This window comes from Antechinus flavipes, chromosome 3 (genome assembly GCF_016432865.1).
Source record: "Antechinus flavipes isolate AdamAnt ecotype Samford, QLD, Australia chromosome 3, AdamAnt_v2, whole genome shotgun sequence".
NCBI lineage: Eukaryota > Metazoa > Chordata > Mammalia > Dasyuromorphia > Dasyuridae > Antechinus > Antechinus flavipes.
Window position 1 is genome coordinate 458,735,725 of NC_067400.1, and position 16,004 is coordinate 458,751,728.

Sequence of the window (16,004 nt, forward strand, 5' to 3'; positions counted from 1 at the left end):
GGAGAAACATCTCTATTTCTGTTTTTGCCATAGTTTCACAATAAATAATCCTTTATAAAAACTAATTGAGTTCAATGCATTAAAGGAAACTGGGGTGTTAATCACTGATAATTACCAATGGGGAAAAAACCATTAAAATGGGAGCTCAAGCTGATGACATTAGGAGAAGTTCCACTGACCTCTGAGGTTTCTCCTTGAATCCTAAAAGGGGATATAAACTTGTTCTGGGGAAACTGAATTCCTCGTATGTATATAGGATGGGAAAATAAATTCAATGTCACTACAATAATTAATAAACACATGGAATTATATTGGATGCTTTACAAAATACAAGCACAAAATGACCCAAACAACTATGAAGCTTACTTTATTATAAAGTCATCAAAGCCAATCAAATTTCAATTAACTCTTGGAGTAATACTAACTAAAAAACTGCATTGTAGATGTTAAAACAAGACTAACAAATATTAGTAGCTCAGGGCAAGTCACTTAATCTCTTTCAACCTATGTTTCCTTACTTGTAAAATGGGGACAATAATAATAATAACGAATATCAAATGAGATAAAGTATGCAAAGTGTTTGGAAAACCTTAAAGTGCTATATAAACGCTAAATGATGTTGTTATTGTTATGAAATGATGGTCAAATGCATCTTGGTTAAACCACTTGGTGAAAGTGAAAGTACAACCTTCACTTAGTCTCCCTCCCTCAAGTCTCTCTCACTTCAATCTACACCCAGTTTTACTACCAAAATGAAATTCCTGAAGTGAAGCTCTAATGGTGTCACTCCACTAAGTCTCATCCCCACTCACCATACTCTAGTGGGCCCCTCTCACCTCTAGAATCAGATATCGTGCCTCTGCTTCACATTTAAATTCTTCTCACAATTTTATTCCTCTCCACAAACTCTATGATCCACCTACTCCAACCTGTTTGCTGTTCCTCCTGTCTCTCTTTCCACTTCTTAACCCTCATCAATTCTACTTTTTAATTTATTTAACTTCCTTTAAGAATCAGGTTGAGAAGAACTAGAGTGCATTATAAAATGAAAAATAGGTGATTTTTATGATACTAAGTTTAAAAGTTTTTGTAAAAACAAAACCAATGCAGATAAGATTAGAAGGGAAACAGAAAACTGGGGGAAAATTTTACATCCAAGGATTCTAAGAAAACAGGGAAATTTTTACACCCAAGGGTTCTAATAAAGACCTCATTGCTAAAATATATAGAGAATTTGCTCAAATTTATAAGAATACAAGTCATTCTTCAATTGATAAATGGTCAAAGGATATGAAGAGACAATTTTCAGATGAAGAATTTAAAACTATTTCTAGTCACATGAAAAAATGCTCTCAATCACTATTGATTAAAGAAATGCAAATTAAAACAACTCTGAGGTACCACTTCACACTATCAGATTGGCTAATATGACAGGAAAAGATGATGATGAATGTTGGAGGGGATATGGGAAAACTGGGACACTAATACATTGTTGGTGGAGTTATGAACTGATCCAACCATTCTAGAGAGCAATTGAAAACTATGCCCAAAAGACAATCAAACTGTACATACCCTTTGACCCAGCAGTGTTACTACTGGGCTTATATCCCAAAGAGATCTTAAAGAAGAGAAAGGGACCCACATGTGCAAAAATGTTTGTGGCAGCCCTTTTTGTAGTGGCCAGAAACTGGAAACTGAGTGGATGCCCATCAGTTGGGGAATGGCTGAATAAATTATAGTGTATGAATGTTATGGAATATTATTGTTCTGTAAGAAACAACCAACAAGAAGATTTCAGAGAGGCCTGGAGAGACTTACATGAACTGATGCTAAGTGAAGTGAGTAGAATCAAGAGAACATTGTATATGGCAACAACAATATTATGTGATGATCAATTCTGATAGACAAGGCTCTTCAACAGCAAGATGATTCAGGTCAGTTCCAATGATCTTGTGAGGAAGAGAGCCATCTGCACCTAGAAAAAGGACTGTGAGAACTGAGTGTGAATCACAACATAGTATTTTTAGCTTTTTAATGTTTGCTTGCATTTTGTTTTCTTTCTTATTTTTATTTCCTTTTTGAACTGATTTTTCTTGTGGAGCATTGTAATTGTGGAAATATGTGTAGAAGAATTACACATATGAGATGGGAAGAAGGGAAGGTTGCTGGAGGGAGAAAAAACTGGAACACAAGATTTTGCAAAGGTGAATGTTGAAAACTATCTTTGCATATATTTTGAAAATAAAAAGCTAAAAAAAATTAGCTCGACTATCACTTGGGTTGTGCTCAGAAGCTAGTTCTTCCCTTTTAATATTACTTTTTATCTGCTCTGTATATATTATATACACTTAATGTACTTAAGTTATTTTCATATTTGTCTCCTCCATTAGATTGTGAGTTTCTTGAAGGCAGGAAGGAAATAAGCATTTATTAAACACTAGTACATTCCAGGCCACTTTAGAAATATGATCTCATTTGTTCTGCAAACAATTCTGAGAGATGGGTCTTATTATTATCTTCATTTTACCATGAGGAAACTGAGAAATACAGAGGTTAAATGGTGTGCCCAGAGTCACAGAGCTACTAAGTGTCTAGAGATAAATTTGAACTCATATTTTTTGACTCCAATACCAAGGCTCTATCCACACTGCTAGCTAGCTGCCTCTAGTGTAATGACTAAAGGTTGTGTAATCCCAACACTTATTGCAGTGCTTATTGTGTTCAGTCATTTCAGTCAAGTCCAACTATTCATTGGGGGTGTTCTTGGCAAAGATATTTGCCATTTTCTTCTTCAGCTCATTTTATAGATGAGGAAGTAAGACAAGCAAGGTTAAATGACTTGCCTAATAAGTGAAGTCAGATTTGAAGATGAATCTTCCAGATTCCAAATTCTACATTCTATCTATGGTCTACTTTTTAACTACCCGACTTGGCAGATTGTAATCATTTAATAAATGTTTGTGGCTTGACTAACATCACATGATTGTTCACAGTACAATATTGTGTAATACAAGCTAAAAGAACTAGAGGAGATTAAAGAAAAGAAAAATTAAAGAAAGTTGTCAGGAAAATATTCATGGTATAGCTGACATTTTATCTGGACCTTGGAGTAGTTAATGTTCTCCCCCCCAAAAAAAAGTCTTTAGAAATCTAGCAAACTAAGGAAAATGATAAACGAATCTCATCCTAATTTATTTGTGAATTGGCAAGAGTAAGTGACCAAAAATATTTATATATAGCTTGAAAGAAACATTCTAGTCTAAACCTTTAACTCCCTACAAGGTTTTTCCAAAAATCATCTCAAAATTTCTCAAGGGCAAAAAAATGTGATTTTTTTTAAACAAATTTTTCTGGGAACAAAAAAATTAGGAACAGACATGGGAGGAAAAAACCTCTCTTTAGGACTGAGATTAGATGGTTCAATGGGCTAATGGTCCAAAAGCTCAGATAAATTTTGATCTTGATTCTGCAGCTAACTTCATTGTCAATGAAAATTTACTTATACTCTGAATACTGTAATGTTCTTCAGAAAGCAGAAATAATTATTTAAAGCAATCTTCCTCACAAGACTATTAAAAAGAATGATTAAATGATGCAAAAGTCTTTCTTACAGATTTGGAATTAGAATTCTCCAGTGAATCAAGGAGTTTGGGGAGTTTTTTTTAGATAAGGTATTTTTTCCCCATCAAATAAAGTTGAGCCTTGAAAATATATTATGAGTTATATATATGCATATATATATACATAAATATATAATATATTACAACATATGTGTTAATATATTCTTCAATATATTATGGATTATACAAAACAAGGTTTATTTTTTAAGTAACTTATTATTGGTTTTGCATTTATGCATATATTTTATAAAGTATAAACAAAATTTATAATAGTTTAAAAGAAAGAGATTCTGACCAGCAGTGATGTCTCAGACTAACTCACAATATTAGAATGAGCAAAACTGCCCTTTCTCTATGTGTTCTTTTGAGGTTCATCTCTTCCTTTGTGTAGAAGAGTTAATTGTATCAAAAGCCCTCCAAAGTTACTACTTGTATCATAATATAAGAATATAATAAAAATAGTAGTACTGCCAAATGAATTTACTGTGTAAAGCAAGCGAATAGCTCTGGACATTTTCTCAGGCTGTCCCCTGTGCCTGCAATGTTTTATCTCTACATCTCCACATCCTTACTTCCCTATTTTGTCCAAATCCCAACTAAAATCTTAGCTTCCAAAGAAAGCCTTTCCAGTCCCTCACTTCTAATGCCTTCCTTCTGTTAATTGTTTTCTATTTATCTTGTATGTGCAGATACTGATTGTGTCCCCATTAGGGCAGGGACTATCATTAGTGGTTCATCCCAGTGCTTAGCACAGCACCTGTCAATGGCAAAGCTTATGACCTGACTGTCTAATAATGTCCATAAAAAGTTGAAAGCAAGATTTATATAGAAAAACCTCAGTCATATATTTTAATATATATTATTTATGTGATTTATTTTTATTTATATTAAATGTTATAATATATAATGATATATATTATTTATATTAGAAGAATAAAGCTGTTTGATACTTGGGTGTTTTTGTGTGGAAGACATGTAGTTGTGATATAAAGTATTAAATATGAATAGAGAATATTATAGATACCTAAAAATAATCACACAAAATCTACATATACATTGAATGAAGATCTCTAGAGATCTGTTTGTTTGAGTATTTGGTCTCCAGAAATCTGAAGTCAATAGGTATTCAAATGAGAAAATAATGAAATGTTATAAATGTCACAATCTTAGAAATATTTAAAGTTTTGTAGATAGTTATTAACCATCTTGTCCCACTGGACAAAACATATATGTATAGTTATTAAACATCCTGTCTCACTGGACACAAAGATATCTGCAGATAATTAGTAATCATCTTGTCCTATTAAACACAATGAAATTAAAAGTGAAGACTTGCATTCCCAAAAAGACCAAGGGTGAAAAAAAGGAGGCCCATTATCACTACTATCATTCAATATTGTAGAAATGTTAGCCTTAGCAATAAGAGAAGAAAAGAAATTGAAGAAATTAGAGTAGTTGATAAGGGAACAAAACTATCACTCCTTGCAGATGATATGATAGTATATTTAGAAAATCAACTAAAAACATTACTAGAAACAACTAACAACTGTAGCAAAATTGAAGGATATAAAATAAACTCACATAAATCATCAGCACTTTTATATGTTAGCAACAAAGTCAAACAGCAAGAGATAGAAAGAGAAATCCCATTTAAAATAACTGTAGGTAATATAAAATATTTGTAAGTCTACCTGCCAAGGCAAAGCCAGGAACCATATGAATACAATTACAAAACTCTTTTCACATAAATAAAATTAGATGGAAACAAATGGAAAGTATCAATTGCTCTTGAGCAGGCCAAGCTAACATAATAAAAATAACTATTCTACCTAAATTAATTTGTTATTTAGTGCCATACCAATCAAATTTCTAAAAAATTACTTTATGGTACCAGAAAAAATATTAACAAAATTAATCTTAAGAATCAAAAGTGAAGAATATCAAGGAAATTAATGGGGAAAAAAAGCAAAAGCAGGTGGTCTAGCTATACCAGACTTAAAACTGTATTATAAAGGAGGGGTTATCAAAATCATTTGCTACTGGCTAAGTAGTAATATATCAGTGGAATAAGATAGGTACATAAAATGTAGTACTCAATAACTATAGTAATCTACTGTTTGATAAACCCAAGGACTCCAGTTTCATTATTTGACAAAAACTGTTGGGAAAACTGGAAAATAATATGGCGGAAACTGGACATTGTTCAACATCTAACACTCTATACCATGAACTATTGAAATGAGTTCATGATTTAGATACAAAGGATAATACTACAAACAAATTAGGAAAGCAAATTTAATAGTCTACCTGTCAGATCTTTGGAGAAGGGAAGAATTTATGACCAAATAAGAAATAGAGAACATTAAGAAATGTAAAATATATAATTTGATTACATGAAATTAAAAAGGTTTTGCCATGCAAAACCAATGCAGCCAAGATTAGAAGGAAAACAGAAAGCTCGGGAACAATTTTTATAGTTAGTGTTTCTGATAAAGATCTCATTTCTAAAATATATAGACAACTGAGTCAAATTTATAAGAATACAAGTAATTTCCCAATTGATAAATGGTCAAAGGATTAGAACAGTTTTTAGCTGAAGAAATTAAAGCCATCTCTAGGCATATGAAAAAATGTTCTAAATTATTATTGAATAGAGAAATGCAAATAAAGACAACTCTGAGGTACCACTTCCCACCTCTTAGATTGGCTAAGATGATAGGAAAAGATAATGATAAATGTTGATGGGGATATGGGAAAACTGGAACCCTAATGCATTATTGGTAGAGCTGTGAAGTTATCTAACCATTCTGGAGAGCAATTTGGAACTAAGTCCAAAGGGCTATAAAACTGATGCAGCAGTATCTGTAACCCAAAGAGATCATAAAAGAGGAGAAAATGTTTGTTGCAGCTCTTTTTGTAATAGGACCTGGAAATTGAGTGAATGTCCATCATTTGGGGAATGGCTAAATAAATTATGGTATATGAATGCTATAGGATATTATTTTTCTATAAGAAATGATAAGCAGAATGATCACAGAAAAGCCTGGAAAGACTCACATGAACTGATGCTGAGTGAAGTGAGAAGAACCAGAACAAGAACAAGATTATGTGATGATCAAATGTGATGAACTTGGCTCTTATCAGCAATGTGGTGATTCAACACAATTCCAATAAACTTGGGATGGAAAATGTATCTGCATCCAGAGGGGTAACTATGGAGACTGAATGTGAATCTAAGAATAGTATTTTCATCTGTTTGTTTGTTTGCTTGCTTTTTTCTCAGGATTTTTCCCCTTTTGGTCTAATTTTTCTTGTACAACATGACACCTGAAAATTTGTTTAAAAGGATTACACATATTTAATCATCTATCTCAGATTGCTTGCTTTCCTGGGGAGGAAGGTAAAGGAAGAAGGGAGAAAAATTTGGAACACAAAGTCTTATAACATAAAGAAACTGAAAAAAAGAATGGAAACTTAGGGTGTCCACAAGATCAGATAGGGAGTTTCTAATTGCCTTTCTTTGTTTCTCCAGCTTTTAGCCCACAGCCTACTACACATCAAGTACTTAATAAATGTCCTATTTAAAGGCTCCTTAACCCAATAAAAGTGTAAAAAGCTGCACTATGCTGTTAAAATCAAAAATGCAGGCATCGTATCCAATATTAGTAATCAAAATGTCTAGTAGATTGGTCAGCACCTTGCAGTTACTCAAACACTTGTTAAATGCCTAATATACTTTTCAAAAACCTTCTTATTCAAGGCTCAAGTGGTCTGCTCTGGAGCTCAGAGACATCATGTGCTTGCCATGAGAAATTCAATGCCTTACGGAAAACAAGTCTGGCTCAAAGAGCCTCTGGATGAATATTAAATCCAAATGTATTTGGAAAGAAAAAAGCATTACCAAGATTTACAGCTCCAGTCCGGCTCTGAGGTCTGCTACTTCAGAAGCTCCTTTCTTTCATCCTGCCCTAATTGATAAAGAAAAACAAAGCAAATGCATACTTCAAGAAGTTTTAAAATATGTGCTTCATCAACCACTAGTTGTATCCAACTGCATAGAACGGTATAAGGAGAATTAATCAGTGGACAAATTTTTATTGAGTGTCTACTGGCCACCTAGAACAAAGTTTCATTGCCATCAACTGAAAATGAGCCACATTTCTTATAGGGCAAGATAGTTTTTCTACCCTAGCCAATCAATGAGCACAGAAGCTTATTTCTTGTAATACAATTCTGCTGGGCTCAGTTTGAGTTGTAAAGAGCTGCTCTAAAATAACTTGAAATGGAACAAATACAAGGGGGGAGAAAAGCAACAACTATCAGGAAACAATATTTTAAACATATAATGAAGCATAATTTTTTTTAAAAAAACAAGAAACAAGAAAATCAGTAAAACTTTTGCAACCTCAAGAAAGGGGTAAATTTTCTTGTAATAGCCTCTAAAGTACTTTCCACCTAAATCAACCTGGAAGAAAAGTCCCAAAGCTCAAGAAATAACTTAATTACTCAAGAAAGAACTTAATTACCTCAATAAGGACATTAACCCAGGACATCTGACTAAGTGTTTTTCCCCCATCACACTATGTCAAGTACTTTTGTAAAATTTTGGGAGAGAATGTTAAGTCTGACAGGCATTTGGTGGCCACAAATGGCAATCTAAACACTTGTCTGTAATGTGTGCACAGTGAAAGACAATTCCCTTAGGAAAATGGGGGGAGACAGAAGGACAGAGAGACAGAAACATAAAGGAAGATGAAAAGACAGAGCGGTTGCAGGAAAAACAAAGAACTTAAGGAGATTGTATGGCTTGATTTACCATTTATTAGCCATGATCCTGAGTAAGGTATTTAACTTAAGCATCAGTTTCTCTATCTGTAAAATAAGGATAATGATACTTTGATAACGATACTTTACAGGACTATATGGAAACTATGGTCTTAAATAAGAGTGAGAATCCCACCTTTCATGGGAAGCTTTTCCTGATATCTGTTAATTCCAGGACCTTTCCTCAGTTGTTTAAATCCTATTTAAACTTATATAAAGCTAGTTTGTATTAAATCATCTGCATGTTATCTCTCCCACTGGACTGTGAACTCCTTGAGGGCAGAGACTTTCTTTTTTTATTATAACTTTTTATTTACAAGATATATGCATGGGTAATTTTTCAGGATTGACAACTGCAAAACCTTCTGTCCCAGCTTTTCCCTTCCTTCCCCCTCGCCCTCCCCCAGATGGTAGGCTGACCAATACATGTTATATGTGTTAAAGTATAAGTTAAATACAATATATGTATACATGTCCATACAGTTATTTTGCTGTACAAAAAGAATCAAACTTTGAAACAGAGTACAATTAACCTGGGAAGGAAATTAAAAATGCAGGCAGACAAAGATACAGGGATTGGGAATTCTATGTAGTGGTTCATAGTCATCTTCCAGAGTCCTTTCGCTGGGTGCAGCTGGTTCAAATCATTACTGCTCTGTTGGAACTAATTGAGTTCATCTCATTGTTGAAGAGAGCCAGGTCCATCAGAATTGAACATCATATAGTCTTGTTGTGGAAGTATATTACAATCTCCTGGTCCTGCTCATTTCACTCAGCATCAGTTCATGTAAGTCTCTCCAGGCCCTTCTGAAATCATCCTGCTGGTCATTTCTTACAGAACAATAATATTCCATAATATTCATATACCACAACTTTTTCAGTCATTCTCCAACTGATGGGCATCCACTCAGTTTCCAGTTTCTGGCCACTACAAAGAGGGCTGAGGGCAGAGACTTTCTAATGCCTTTCTAAATTTCCACAGGGCTTAACACAGTTGCTGACACATGCTTTAAAAAATGTTTATTGACTAAGTTATTATTTTGTGACAAAATTAAACATTTTTAAGGATCTGCTACACACAGCATGAAACTAAATGATGTGGGAAATACAACAGGAGCCCTTCCCCCAAAGAATTCACATTCTAGTTACAGTTCTAAGACTTATACATGCAAACAACAAGAAGATATAAAGGTTTAATCAAGACAAAACCAGGACTGCACAAGACAGTGAATGATTAATTCCCAAATGAATCTTTCAGACAGTAATTGCCACAGAAGTTCAGATGAGGAGAGTGGAGATTCTGAGAGACATGAACAGGGTTCTATGAGTAGAACAACAAGCTTTGAGGAGTATACCAAGTTCGGAATCAAGGCCCTGGCAAACAAGTCTAAGATCCAGACCCTTAAAAAAAAACAAGGAAGAAATAAAAAACACTTTTAAAAAAGGTTGAAACTTGAGAAAAAAAGGGAGGAGAGTCCCTAAAGGGAAAAGGAGGCTATAAAAGAATAAAAGTACAAGTTCTAAAAAGGAAGATGCCAAGAGCAGACCTGGCTACGAATAAGAGAAAACTACTCTTCTCTCAAGATATTTTTTCCTTCACATAGAATAGAGGCCCCTGGGACCAAATCCTGAGGAAAGGACAAAACCTGAGGAAAAGAAAGCAGAGTAAGCCTTAAGAGAATACAACACACTGCCACAAAAAGAACTGGACCTAAGAGAGGAGAACTCACTGAGAATAAAATTACCATTCTCCCAAGGGAATCCTACACTGGGAAAGAATAGGTTCTGGGACAAAGGTCAAACTCTGAAGAAAGAAAGTTAGCTTTGAGGAACATGAACAGAACTTTGGGGAGGGGAGCACTTCCAGAAGAGGAAAATAAGATCTGGAAGAGCAGACACTCAGAACTGAATTAAGTGAAGGCCAAGAGAGAAGAAAAATAGAATCTCTTGGAGACTAAATCTTAAGTAAGGAAGATAGGTCTTGGTAGTAGACAACAATCTTGAGGAAAATAGCAGAATGTTTGAAAAAGTGAACAAGGACTAAAAATGAGGGGAGGTGGTTTCTAATAAAACAGTACAGGTATTTTTGAGCTTCATCTACAATGCAATCATCTATGAAAATGAGAGACAATTATTATAAGAAACAAGCTCTTGAAATGTTGCTCTATTTTATGAGTGTGTACTTCAAACAACTAAAACCCTTTTTGACCTGGAAACTGGACAAATCTGAAAAAGGACCACCACAATTAGCATATAACTTTGTCTCAAATTATATTAAAATTCATTATGAAATTATTTTAACTAAGATGTTCCTATATAACTTCTAATATGCCTTATTTGCCATAGACAAGTTCATTTAAATGCTCCAGGAACACTAAAAATGTAAATATAAAAATGTCACTGGCAGTAGATTTTGAGGGTAACATGATCATCTTTCAAAGCTGTACTATGAAAACATTTTCTGGTATTAAAAAAGTGTCTGCACTTTGTGACAAGTCAATTAATAACAAACAGTCATTTCAAGAAAAGAAGTGGAAGAATAGTTGTGACTTTCAAAATTATCAATGGCAAACTCTTTGAGGATTTTTTTTATCTCTAAAACAAGCCTCTTTTCTACCAGCAAATGTCAACAACGTTTTAAGTCAATATGAAGTAAGCCAGAATATAAGTACATAAGTTGGAAATAAACTTTCAACCAAATTACTCTTATTTGAACATAAATAAAAAGTTTTAAGCATATAAATGCTACACAATAATTTCAAGAACTCACTACTTGCTTACTTGCTTAACAATGAAATCTGAAAAGTATAGGAAAATATCATAGTGATTGTTGAAGCTATTAAAATGGTGGAGGTAGGGGTGGGAGGTAGGGGAAAGATAGAATAAAGCAAACTGAAAGGCCTATGGGAAAGGCCAGGGACAGCTTTCTTTTGTTTAACCTCTCAAGAAGAAAAAAGAATTGGTTTGCAAGAATTACTACATTGTTATACTGCTAGAGATGCAAAGTAGAATAACTTGTGTATAAAGAAACAAGAAACTAATATTCAATACAAATTGCCTTACAAGCATACTGAAAAATAACTACTCTCCATGATGCATAAAAGATTCCTGTTATGATGACCATAAAATAACAGAAAATTTTAAAATGCATATTTTAGTCAAGGAAATCACAGTACCTCAGTAATTTCAAATGTTCCACCTCATAATAAATATGGATTCTGTATGCGTTAAGCATCAGTGCCCTTTAAAATATATTTTGCTCATCTCTTCACAAATTCCTATACAAGTCAGATAAACTGATCCTTATTTTCAACTTTTAAAATGGTAAGGATAAGACAAAACTTTAACATAAAGCCAAAATAGGGCAACAATCCACCCTTAACAGTCTAACATAATGGACTGCTCAGAAAGGAAAGAATCCAACCCCAAACCGATCTACTACTCCAGGGTGATAATAACTTTTGTTCTTTTGACAGTTTTGAAACTAACCCAAGCGCGACTATTGAGACTGGGGAGAAATCGCCATTGCCCGCAAGTACCCGAGACAGGGAGGGAAAGTCCTCCTTGGCAGAATAAGAGATGTTTCCACTCGTTGAAGCTTCAATGCGGTGGCGGAAGATTCAGACTCCCCACCCCCACCTCGGGCCCCCGCAGAGAAAGTCTCCCGGGGATTATCAATCAAAGCGACACAGCTCCCTGGCTAGCCAGGCTCTCGTTCATCCCTTCAACTCCAGGCTTTGCAGGCTTTCCCCAAAAGCCTTCCTACCGTGCCCGAGAACTGAGCATTGTTACTGAGGCTGAGAGTTACTTGGCGGCCCAGGCCAGGGCTCTCTGGAAGGTTGAGGGATGGGGGTGGGGAGGGGGCCCCACAGGCTAGCGGGCACGAGGGCTAGCGACAGCAGTGGGCATAGGAGGGCAGGCTGGAGCAAAGTGCTCGGATTTGTGAACCGAGCAGAGGAGCCAGCACGGAGGGCAGTGACCTGAGCTGCAAGGAGGGAGCAAGGAGATGGGGGAGGGGGACGGGGGGGGGGGGGAGGTAGAGACACCCCTTAACAGACGACGGGGGAAATGGAGGAGGAGGCAGGGATTTGCCAAGCAGACACTAAGGGGAGGGAAGCAGATGGCGGGCAGGCAGAGGGATGGAGATCAAAACACCTGGAGGGAGGTGCGGGGAAAGCCAGACAGTAGGACTTTAGGAATAGAAGGTAAGGGAAGAGGAAGGGGGAGGGGGAGTTCTGGAGACGCTCTAGAGGTGGGAGAAAAAGCGGAACGAGAATTAAGCAAGTGCCGGAGCAGGGAAACAGGGAGAGGAAAAAAGCTTAGAAAAAACACGTTGTAAAACAGCTCCGAGTGAAAGATACGAGGAGCCTAGCTGCTGGGGACGAGGTGGATGAGCCTTTCAGAGATAAGAGGCAAGGAGTTGGTCCTTTGGAAGGGAACAGGAAGAGCCTGGCCGCAGGACAGGTGATGGAAGAAGACTCGGTCCAATATTAGCGGCAGGAGTCTGCATGCATTTGATGGAGAAGAGCGGGTCCCAGGGGGAGAGAGTAAGAGTCTGGCCGCCAGAAGATGTGGAGAGAGTAGAGGAATGGGTCCAGGGGAAGAGCACAGGACCCTGGCTTCGGGGTGGGGGTCTAAGAAAATGGATCCACAATGTAAAGAGAAGGAACCCGAGGCAAGGAATGCAGTGGGTCCAGGGAAACCGAGCAGGAACCTGGGGGCAAGGGTGGAAGGGGAGGGAAGACTGGGGAGGAGAACGGGTCTAGGAAAAGAGCAGAAGCCTGGCGGCAGGGGATGGAAAGGAGTGGGTCCAGGGGAAGGAGAACGGGAACAGGGGTCGAGGGGGAGGGGAGACTGGAGGAGAAGAGTGGGCCGAGAAAAGATCGGGAGCCTCGAGGCAGAGAATAGATAGGAGTGGGGCCGGAGGAAGGGAGAAGGAGCGTGGCTAAAGCGGGGCGGCGAGGGGAGAGGACCGGTCGAGGAAGAAGAGAGAGAGGCACTGGGCTGCAGGCAGGGGTGTGGGCGCCCCCCCAGGCAGGCGGTCAGAGGAGCGGGCAGCCCGGAGCTCCGGCCCATGCAGGGCATCTGGAGGCGCCCTGGGAAGAACAAGGCTGAGGATGCGGCTTCAGCAGCTTCGGGCAGCGGGGAGCACTAAGGTCCCTCGGGGGGCTGCGGACAGACGGTCGGCGCCGAGGCCCGAGCCAGGCTCCCCCGCCAGCCCGGGCCCCGGAGCATGGCCGACCGTGGCGACCCAAGTCGGCCGCGAGGAGGAGGAGGAAGGCAGAAAGCACCAGGGTCCGAGGGCCCAGCTCCAGCTCTTGCTCCAGCCCCCGTCCCCATCCCGGAGGAGCCGCAAACCTCGAGAAGGAAAGGAGGGGACACAGAATGATCAAGGACTCCAGCTCGCACTCACCGACTCCTCCACGTCTTCTTCATCCCCTTTGGTCGCAGCCGCCAAGCCCGCGGCCGCCGGGAGCCCGCCGCATCCCCACCGCACACAGCAGCAGCAGCGCCAGCCACCAACGCCGCCACCGGCCTGGCCACAGCTACGGCCACGCCCCCTCCAGTCCCTCCCCGTGAGGAGGGGGCTCCGGCCCGCGAGGAGGAGGCGGGGAAAGTGAGGGGTGAAGGGGACAGAGACGCCCCCTCTGCCAACCAAAGCCCACTCGCTGGCCTGCTTCGCTCTGATTGGCGATGTCCTTGGCCAATCGCCGACTTGGGAGAACCACGGAGGGAGCTGCTGCTGGGGTGTAGGTCACAGACCTCTCTCCACCCCCCTATGTGGGTATAGCTGAAGCTAAAAAAGCTCTTACCAAGAGGGAAGGTGAGGGTCAGATTGGTCCTGAGCCCTGGCAAGAGCTCAGGTAATTGGTAAATATGTACCTACTACAGTCACTTGTCTTTCTCCTTAATCACTTCATTTACTGGCGATTTCTGGGAATTTACACTAACTGGACTTTTACGGTGAAGGCAAATCTGAGCTGCAGATTAGGGAGGTTGCCTGTCCTTTTGGTTTCCTGTTATCAGTTTTAAATTCTTCCTACAAAAATCTTTTCAGCTTCAATCTGTGATGATTAATTCCTTCCTAATCGTTAACACTTAAATACTTCCATCTCAAATTCAGTGGCTCAGATATGGTCAAGCCATACATTATCATGTTAAATGTGCGATGTTCTTAAATTATCCAAGCCAAATTCTATTACCGTCCGTCCCACTGAATGTTTGCTAATCCCAGTTTCGACAAACAACTGAAAAAGGCCATAAAAACTCCTAGGTCTACCGTGAGTATAAAATCCAAACCTGTCCATCTGCACTCTTTTTATTTCTTGTATCATTTTTATTTTTTGGTTTTGATTATGTAAAGCAAACCACTGTGTTACTGCTTATCTTATTAAAGAACTTCTGAAAAAAAAATCATTCTGAGTAAAATGTCTGAAGGTATTGAACTTTAAGCCCTTTTGCAATACTTTAAGCCCTTTTGCAAATAGTGACTGATAACAGTAAATGATTACTGAAAACTAGTACAAACCTTAGAGATACTATAGATTGAAAGAATTAAATGATCAGGACAGCTCAGTGTCGAAAGCCTGCACTCTTTTCAGTGTTTTGTTCAATCTGGGCAGGATTTTTTCCATCTGTAAAATTAATTAGTCTTATTGAATGGAACACTGCTTGTTTTCAATTCAACAAACATTTATTCAATGAAAGACACAATCTTAGGTACTCAGTATCCAAAGAAAAATAATTGAGGCCCAAGCTTCAAGCAATTTACAGTACAAATTAAACTAGATAAACTATCTAGCAGATGTCACTGTGGCATAGAAAGTTGAGCTTTGAAGGGAAAGAATCAAGCTGTGGCCAAGAGAGGAAATCCAAAAATCCATTCAAGGCTTGGGAAAATGCAAGGAGTTTTGGTTTGAGTTTTATTTGTTTTGTTTGGGGGGAAGGGCTGAAGAATGGAAAACAAGATCGGAGAAAATAAGTTTTATTTTGGATATGTTGACTTTGATGTGTTTAAAGGCCATCTAAAGTGTTATTCAAACCTGACTATATTTCAACTCTAATAAAGAAAACATTACCGGTAGAATAGTGTGGTTAACCCTAATTTATTTTACTTCTCTATCTTTACCTCAGGCTAATATTGTCATATTACAAATCCTTTAATCCAGTTTTGTGAAATAGAGACCTATAAAAGTTAATGGAATTGCCAGAAAATAACCCGCTTTCCAGGTCAAATTTTTTACCTAGCCCATGAACTCATTACAAGAATTAGGTAATTTTGAATTTCATTCAAGACTATGTTTTAGCCTAAATTATTTTTTCCTCTCTTTTTTCTTTCTTTCTTTTTGATTGAATCTTTCTTCAACTGCTATCATTAGGATTATTTAGATCCCTCTATTTATGGTAAGTATTCTGTTCTTTAAAGACTTAAGTCTGTAACAAGGGTATTTCATTACGAAGAAATTTGAGCTCACAAAACACACATTAGGTATAGTTAATCCCATGGTAGTTTTGTTTAGAATCAGAAAGAATTATTGAGTTCAAATCCTGCCTCTGAAA

General features: G+C 37.9%; 1 protein-coding gene across 2 annotated transcripts in view; it reads right to left on the reverse strand.

Moving 5' to 3' along the window:
• WASF3 (WASP family member 3) overlaps positions 1-13,956 on the reverse strand; it is a 181,364-nt gene extending 167,408 nt beyond the window's left edge. For both annotated transcript variants that reach the window (XM_051986551.1, XM_051986549.1), the window contains exon 1: positions 13,858-13,956. The gene's annotated coding sequence lies outside the window, so the exon portion shown is untranslated. The remainder of the gene's footprint in view (positions 1-13,857) is intronic.
• Positions 13,957-16,004: the final 2,048 nt, after the last annotated feature.